Source organism: Physeter macrocephalus, chromosome 14 (assembly GCF_002837175.3).
Source record: "Physeter macrocephalus isolate SW-GA chromosome 14, ASM283717v5, whole genome shotgun sequence".
Taxonomy (NCBI): Eukaryota; Metazoa; Chordata; class Mammalia; order Artiodactyla; family Physeteridae; genus Physeter; species Physeter macrocephalus.
The window spans coordinates 60,015,078-60,023,363 of record NC_041227.1 but is presented as its reverse complement, the minus strand read 5'-3'; the positions used below and the strand labels follow the sequence as shown (position 1 = coordinate 60,023,363).

Sequence of the window (8,286 nt, the reverse complement as noted above, 5' to 3'; positions counted from 1 at the left end):
GGTCCAGGAAGACCCCACATGCCGCGGAGCGGCTGGCCCCGTGAGCCATGGCTGCTGAGCCTGCGCGTCCGGAGCCTGTGCTCCGCGAAGGGAGAGGCCACAACAGTGAGAGGCCCACGTACCGCAAAGAACGTCCATAAATTTTGGTTTATCAGATGTCTCCTGATTAGATTCAGGTTATACATTTTTACCAGATTATTAAACGAGTGATGGTTTGTCCTTCTCAGTGATCATTCAGTTGGTGTATGACATTAGTTTGTTCCACCACTATTGGTATTAACTTTGATCACTTGATTAAAGGTTTCTCCATTATAAAATTACTTTTATGCCTTTGTAATTAATCAAGAATGTTAGGGCATATACTCTGAGGCTATGCAAGTATCCTGTACCTCATCAAACTTACACCCACTGCTTTTAGCATCTATTGGTGATTTGTGCCTAAATCAGTTATTACTATGATGGTTGCAAATGGTAATTTTCTAATTCCCTTATTCCTTCCTTATTAATTAGTTTGCATTCTACAGTAAGTGCTTTCCTTTCCCTCAATTAGTTAATCACCTCCTGAAGAAATAATGTCATTAGACTAACAAGAGCAACACTGTGATACATGCTGAGTTGTGGACACGGCAAAGGAAAGCTCACCTATAGAAGCAACATTTGAGCCTAAAAGGGGGCTGAAAGAAGACTAGAAAGAGTGAAGCAGTGGGAAGAGCAGGTCCAGAGGCTGGGAGTTAAAAGAGGGTGTGAGAGGCCTTCAGCCTGGTTGGAGTGTAGCAGGTGAGGGGATGTGGGTTGAGAGGGTGGAGGGTAAGCCTGGAGCAGTCATTAGGATGAATTTAAACATTACACTGGATTTCCCTATTTGGAAGACCTTTCTCACCATGCCTGCCCTTTCATGTCAGGCTCACCTACATTCAAATTCCCACCTCTTTCTTTTATCTATTGCTTTTCAACAAATAATCTCCAAATTTAGCGGCTTAAAACAGCAATGTTTTATTATTTTTCATGCCTCTGTGGATTTTGAATTGGGACAGGGCTCATCAGGGCGGCTCTTCTGGTCCATGTGGCATTGGCTGATGTCTTTCACTCAGCTGCCCTCTTGGCTGCCTAGGCTGGGATCAAATGTCCAAGAAGTTTCCCTCCCATTGCTGGGCACTTCAGTTGTCCTTCAACCATGACTCTCTCTGTGTGATATCTCATCATTCAGTAGTCCAGGCCAAGAGTCTCATATCATGGTGGCTGCTTCTAAGAGCAAAAGTGGAAGCTGCCAGGCCTCGTAAGAGCTAGTTCCATTTTCATTCTATTGATAAGTCACCAGGCAGCCTAGATTTCACTGAGAGGAGAAATGGTTTTCATCTCTTGATGGGTGAAGCAGCATGTACATACAAGCAGGGAAGGAATTGGTGGTGGCCATCTTTGAAGACTATCTATCATGCCGCCTCTTCCAGGAAGTATTTCCTGACTTTTCCAGGCCATCTTCCTACCAATATATAACAACTCTTGTTTTGGGCCTTAGTTAGGCTTATGTTATACAGTGCTTTGTATTATTTCCAAATCATTCCAAGTATCGATATTTTAGCTTTCTTGATTCCCTAGAATATTAGTAGACCCTAATTTACTTGAATATAGTAATTAACAAATAAATTTGGGTAGGAATAATATCATGCCATTTATTGAATGACAACCATGTGCTAGGCCTACACTAGATATTTTATGTTAATTATCTACTATATCCTCTCAGGAATATATAAAAATCTCTATTTTTTAAGAGAAAAAAAAACAGGATCCAGAAAGGAAACATAAATTGCTTAAGATTGTCCCACAAATTTGGGTCAGTGTTAGCATTGATTCCCAGGTCTGTGTGATTCTAGAATTGTGTTGCAATTTCCCTACATGGAAAGTAGTCACTTACTGAGTAGTCACTATGTGCTTGGCCCTCTGCTTAGTGCTAGGCATCCAGAAATGCATAGATTTCTGCCCTTGGTCTAATGGAGAAGGAGGATTTGTAAACAAATAATGACAACAAAATGTTTAAAGGACAACATGTTAAATGCTAGAGTAGAGGTCTGAGACTCCAGACCTGGGGTCATCAACTCTGCCAGAGACAGTGGGGGGAGACGTGACAGTGTCAGAGACATTTGAACTGTGACTTGAAGGATAAATAGGAATTCACTAGGTAAAGGAGAATAAGTGGGGAGAGTGACTGGAGATGAAGTTGAAGAAGCAGATTGGGTTCAGATTGTGAAGAAAAGGAAGCAAAGGAAATCAATGTTATTGAGTATCCTTTATCAGTGATCACCTGCCTTGTCCCACTGAATCCTAAAATATCTCTGAAAAGGTTATTTTCTTTTCCCCATTCTTATAGATGGGGAACTGAAGTTCAGAGAGATCACTAAAATACCCAAGGTTACATTAAGTAGTTTGGACTTTATCTTCTAGGTACCAGGGAGCCAACAGACATTTTCAAAACCAGAGCATGACCTGAGTTGATGGAGACATGGATGCTGGTGCCATACAGAAGTGATAAAGAGTGGGTAGAGGCTGGCAGTGTAGAAACCAGATTTAGGAGGCTCTTCCTAGTACCAGCTATGAATTGATGAGGACCTTGATGAATTTGATGGCAACAGGATGGAGAAGAGGGGCTGAATTTAAGTAGCATTTATGGGGTCTAATTAATGGGTTGAAGGACTGATAGGACACAGAAAGGAAGGAAGAGTCAAGAACGATTCAAACCTTCCAGTTTGTGAAATAGAGTCACAGATGTAGAAAACAAACTTATGGTTACTGGGGGCAAAGGGAGGGGGGAGGCATAAATTGGGAGATTGGGATTGACACATACACACTACTATACATAAAATAGATAACTAGTAAGGACCTACTGCCTAGCACAGGGAACTCTTCTCAATACTCAGTAATGACCTATATGGGAAAAGAATCTAAAAAAGAGTGGATATAGGTATATGTTTAACTGATTCACTTTGCCATACAGCAGAAACTAACATAACATTGTAAATCAACTATACTCCAATAAAAATTCAAACAAAACAAAACAAAAGCTTCCAGTTTGGAAAATTACATGGTTGATATTTTCATCAATGGAGACATGAAGGCAACAGAGCTCAGCAGTTAAGCAGACTCAGGGGTTTGTATCCTGGTTCTGTCTCTTACTTGCTTCATGACTTGATCTCTCTGAATCTCTCTTTTCCACACCTGAAAATGGGAATAACAGTATTACCGACCTCATTAGCTGCATTAAATAAGCTAACACACGAGCAGCGCTTAGCACAGAGCTCGGCTCATGGTAAGCATTTAATGAATATCAACTACTATTTGTTCATTCAGTGGACATCTGTCGAGCAATTTCCACTTTCCTAGGTTCTGGGGATTCAGACTATAAATAAAATAGTCAAAGTTCTTTCATTCACGGAGATTACATTCTTGAGGGCAACATGAGAACACAATAATACAAAAGCTAACTGCAGAGAATGTGAAATACATGAAAAAAAAAAAAAAGAGCCCAAAGGGCTAAAAGGTAAAACACAGCTGTCAGGGAAACTCTAGATGGGAAATAGTTCTTAACTATGACTTAAGATGACTTGTTCCATCCCCTCCCCAGGGGACATTTGGCTATATCTTGAGATATTTTGGGTAGTCACAACTTGCAGGGAAGTGCTAAGGGCATCTAGTGGATTGAGGCCGGGGAAGCTGCTAAGCCTCCCACAATGCACAAGACGGTCCGCACAAGAGACAGTGATCTGGCCCCAGATGCCAACAGCCCTGAGGTTGGGAAACTCTGAGAAAATGTCACGAGAGAAAGTCTTTCCGAGGAGAGTGTATTTGATCTGGGAGCTCAAGGATGAGGAGGAGGAACCAGTCTTGAGAACAGCTGACCCTAGAGCATTTTAGGCAGAGGAGACAACAGCATCTGCAAAGCCCAGAGGAGGGAAAGGGCATTGTGCATGGAAGGATCCGAAAAAAGGCCAGGTGGCTGGTAAACTGTGATAAACGGGAGATAATCTCTGCATTAGCCGAGATTAGAGAAGAAGTTAGCCGCCAGATCATACAAGATCTTAAAGAGTTTGTCTTTTATTCTAAGGATACACACCTGTTCAGGTTTACATTTCATGCTGTAAAAGGCTCACACTGGCTCCATGTGGATTGGAGTAGGGCAGGGAAAGGAGGCTGCAGTAACTCCTCACGAGATGGTGACACCGAGAGTTTTATCAGTGGGGGTGGAGAGAAAGGAACGGAGCAGAGACACATTCTGGAAGCAGAACAGACGGCACTTAAGAGACACTGGATCTTAGAGGTGAGGAGGAGAGAGGGAAATCAAGGACTACTGCTAAGTGTTTGCTGGAGGCGCTGAGTGGGTGGCGGTGTGTTAACGGAGTTGGAAAGATCAGATCAGAAGGAGCAGGTTCGGGTGGTGGGAGCTGGGGGGTCATTTGGGGCTTACAGGTCTGAAATGCTGATTCTCTATCCAAGTGAAGATGTAGGTACACAACTCAACACACGAGTTTGGAGCTATAGGGGGAGGTCAGGGCTGGCTAAATACCTTCCACTACCATTATATGTTATACATTATAACATATTTGATGGTACAGTTCTGTCTTTCTGAAGTCTCCCTCTGTATCATCCTGCATGCAGATGTCTGAAGTCTCGCGGAGGCATTTTCTCAGAATCTCTGCCAAACCCAGCACTGTCGTATTTCTAAAGTGTCACATCCTCCGTGCCCCTCTGAATCAAGTCACACTTTTAATTAAGTTTCCACTTACAACCTCAAGTAAAGGGAAAAATATATCCTAAGGAATTGATCCCTGCCTGCAAAGCACCAGAATTTTCAGTGCTACCCTCTCTGCTTCTCTCACTCTCTCTCTAGGTCTTGGATCTGCCAAGAACATATTTATACTCGATTCCTAATTGGCTCTGGAAATGGGGGCCTTGTGGTGGAGTACATTTAGAAAGCACTGTTCTCAAGAAGTGGAGTCTTCACAGACAATACAATCTATTGACTGAAGTGCAGCAGGAGGGTCATTGGATTTGGGGAAATACCTTAAAGAATTGACTCAGGAGACCCGTGTCCTCGGCTTGGTCTGACCACGTGTCAGCTGTGTGACCTCGGGCAGGTGCTCAGCTTTCTGTTCTTCATATGTAAAAATGGAAGATGGTAATCCCTACCTCATTCGAGTCTTTGTGGAAATTGGACGAGGTGGTGTGTCTAAGGTCTGGAAAGCGTTATGCACATTTTACAAAATCCATCACTTCTCACCACCTCCACGGATACCACCCTAGCCCACACCCCCATCGTGGATCACCCCCATTGCTGCAGTGGCCTCCTGACTCTCTCTCTCTCTGTTTCTGCCCCTGCCCCCTCACAGTCTATTCTTAACACAGCCAGAGTGATGTTACAAAAATATGTCACACCATGTCACTTCTCTGCTCAAAACCCTCCTACAACTTCACATCCCACTCACGGTGAAATCCAGGGTCCGCAGGGTGCCACTCCCCACTTTCCTGTCTGATTTCATCACCTATTCTCACCCTCCACTCAATCTACTTCAGCCACACAGCCTTCCTGATATTCCTGGAACTCACCAGGCAGAATCCCACCCCGGGGTCTTTGCACTTGCTGCTTCCTCTGGCTGGAAAGCCCTTCTGTCAGATAGCCACATGCTTCCCCCTTCATCCCTGTCCTGTCTTTATTCAAATGCCTCCTTCTCAGGAAGGCTCTACCTAATAATCACCTTAACACAGAATGCTCCTCCCCACTCCCCCCTGGCCCACATTTTCTGCATGTCTCTTCATGCTTTAATTCACAGTATCTTACATTTTCTTCTGTGTATTGTCTGTATTCACCCAGTGGAAAATAAGGTGAGTGAGTGTGGAGATTTGGATGGGGGGTGTCCTGTTTTGTTCAGTAGGGTATTTTTCATGCCCAGAATAAGGCCTGGCACATAGAGATAGATATTTATTTAGTAGGGTATTCGTCGTGCCCAGAATAAGGCCTGGCACATAAAGATAGATATTTATTTAGATAGTTATTGCCCAATAGACACTTCCTCTGAGAAGAATGGACAGACGAGGAAACGGAAAGACATAATATTAAAATAATTTACCCCAAACTGCAGATCTAGTGTGTGGCAGAGCAGAATTAGAAGCCCGGCAGTTTAACATGAGAGAAGACTGTGTTATCACCTAGATTCCTTCATTTCCTCATGTCTTGACTGTTTTCCTCCCAAATCAAGTGAGAAGCAAAAGAAATGTATGCACCCATCTTAGTCCATTTGGGCTGCTTACAAACAACAGAAATTTATTTCTGGCTATTCTGGAGGCCGGGAAGTGAAAATTGGACTTAAGATTAAGGCGCCTGGCAGATTCAGTGTCTGGTGAGAGCTCACTTCCTGGTTCAAAGATGGCCATCTTCTCCCTGTGTCCTCATGTGGGCAAGGGAGCTCTACAGGGTCCCTTTTATAAGGGCACTAACACCATTCATGAGGGCTCCACCCTCATGAGCTCATCACCACCCAAAAGGCACCACCTCTTAATATCACACTGGAAGTTAGGCTTCAACATTTGAATGTTGAGGGCAGACAAACATTCAGCCTACAGCTGCACCTTCCCCTCAGAAAGTGAAACTCCTGTCCAGACGTATCCAGGGATCCAATGAGGCTGTGTGAGGGGGTACTGTATACAGACACCTTTGGTGCCCAGACCAGCACCCCCTTGGCTGACCTGATTTCAGATGTGGACAGCTGTGTACATGCTCCAGATGTCTCACCTCAGGTACAAACTACAGGTATCTCCCCCCTCTTCCAACCCCCCGCTTTCTCTGATCAAGGGGCTCAGCGCCTGCACAGAATTTACCTGGCTGCATGCAGGAGGGCACTAGTCCCTGGGCACTAGCCCTCAACCAATGGGCATCGGGGGAGAAATGTCCCAGGTCCACCCTTCCTGGGATGAATCTGAGGCACAGTCTACATGGGTCCTCAGAGGGTCTTTGCACGATTGCACCCTGCTTGCCCACCGTGGTAACAGCTCTACTCTGCTGCCCGTCCCTCCTTCTCCACCTCACTGTCTCCTCTCACTTCTCCTGCCTCCTAAGTCACCTCCCAAGCATATTTCCTGCATCCATGCCCATGTCTCAGGTTCTGCTTTCAGGGGAACCCAATCTAAGAGGGTGTCTGCAAAGGGGAGTTCAGGAGTTGAAATGAGACAGAACTGGCTTCAAATTTCATTTCTGCCACTTGCCCCTGTGCCCCTGGGCATCATCCTTAACTTCCTTACACCTCCCCAGCGAGTGGAGATACTAATATGCACCCTGCCTGCTTGTCAGGAGGAGGAAGGCATGCATGTAATTGCCTATCCTAGTGCCTGGCACAGCATAGGCTATCAAAAAATGGAAGCTGATATTATGATGTGACTGACATATTTTTTATTACCCATGTTGGTTGTTCCAGGCAAGAGATGAGGACAAGGAAAGGGCAGGATGGAGGTATGTCCTGGGGGAGGAGGATGAGGGACCCTAGCGTCCTCATGTTCCAAAGCTGCCACCGTAGAGGGGAGTGCCCTTTTCCTTTCCCTGGAGACTTAAGGTCTCATCAATCCTTCAGTAAATATGCTTCTGACATATTCCATCAACCCAGTGTGTTAATGTGTCTCATATTTATCATTAACACTCACATGGAGTTTTCAACGTGGCAGAAACTAGTGTATGTTCTCGACATTGTAATAAGTTCTTTATCCCTATTGCACAGATGAGGTGTGTGAAGTCCAGAGAGGCTGGCCAACCTTTGCAAGGTCACACGGCTAGGAAAGAGCAAAGCTGAATTTGGACCTAGCTGGTCTGCTATATTGCCTCTTTGCACAAGATCAGCAGAGCCTAAGAAGCAATTGGCTGCCATCCCAGCAGACTAGGGGAAAAGAGACATCATTTCCTTATTTGGTGACCTAATAAAGGTTGCATTTAGCATAAAGCAGTGGTCCAGAAACTCCAATCTTCTCTCCTCTCTGCAAATTTTCACCCAAGATTTTTACCTCTGCTCAAACACTTCAGCCTCCAACTTCTTCCCCTGGCTAGCTGAATCTCCCTGCAAATAACAAGACTAGGATATTCCTGTTGAAGAGAAGACTGTAGTTTTATAGAAGCTGAATGGCAGGAACCATGGAGCTTAAATGATCAAGCTGTGATGGCTCCCACTATCAGGCAGGTGGAGAGAGAGCACCAGATGGAAGAAGCCCACTTCCAGGAGCTCTTGAGCTCTCTTTTTGTCAACGTCGACTTACATG

General features: G+C 44.7%; 1 long non-coding RNA gene across 2 annotated transcripts in view; it reads left to right on the top strand.

Moving 5' to 3' along the window:
- Positions 1-6,793, top strand: part of LOC114487826 (uncharacterized) — a 151,729-nt gene extending 144,936 nt beyond the window's left edge. The window contains exons 3-4 of one of the 2 annotated variants that reach the window (XR_008619420.1): positions 4,097-4,309; positions 4,880-6,793. This is a non-coding gene — a long non-coding RNA (uncharacterized lncRNA). The remainder of the gene's footprint in view (positions 1-4,096; positions 4,310-4,879) is intronic. The other variant, XR_008619422.1, reaches the window with a different exon arrangement.
- Positions 6,794-8,286: the final 1,493 nt, after the last annotated feature.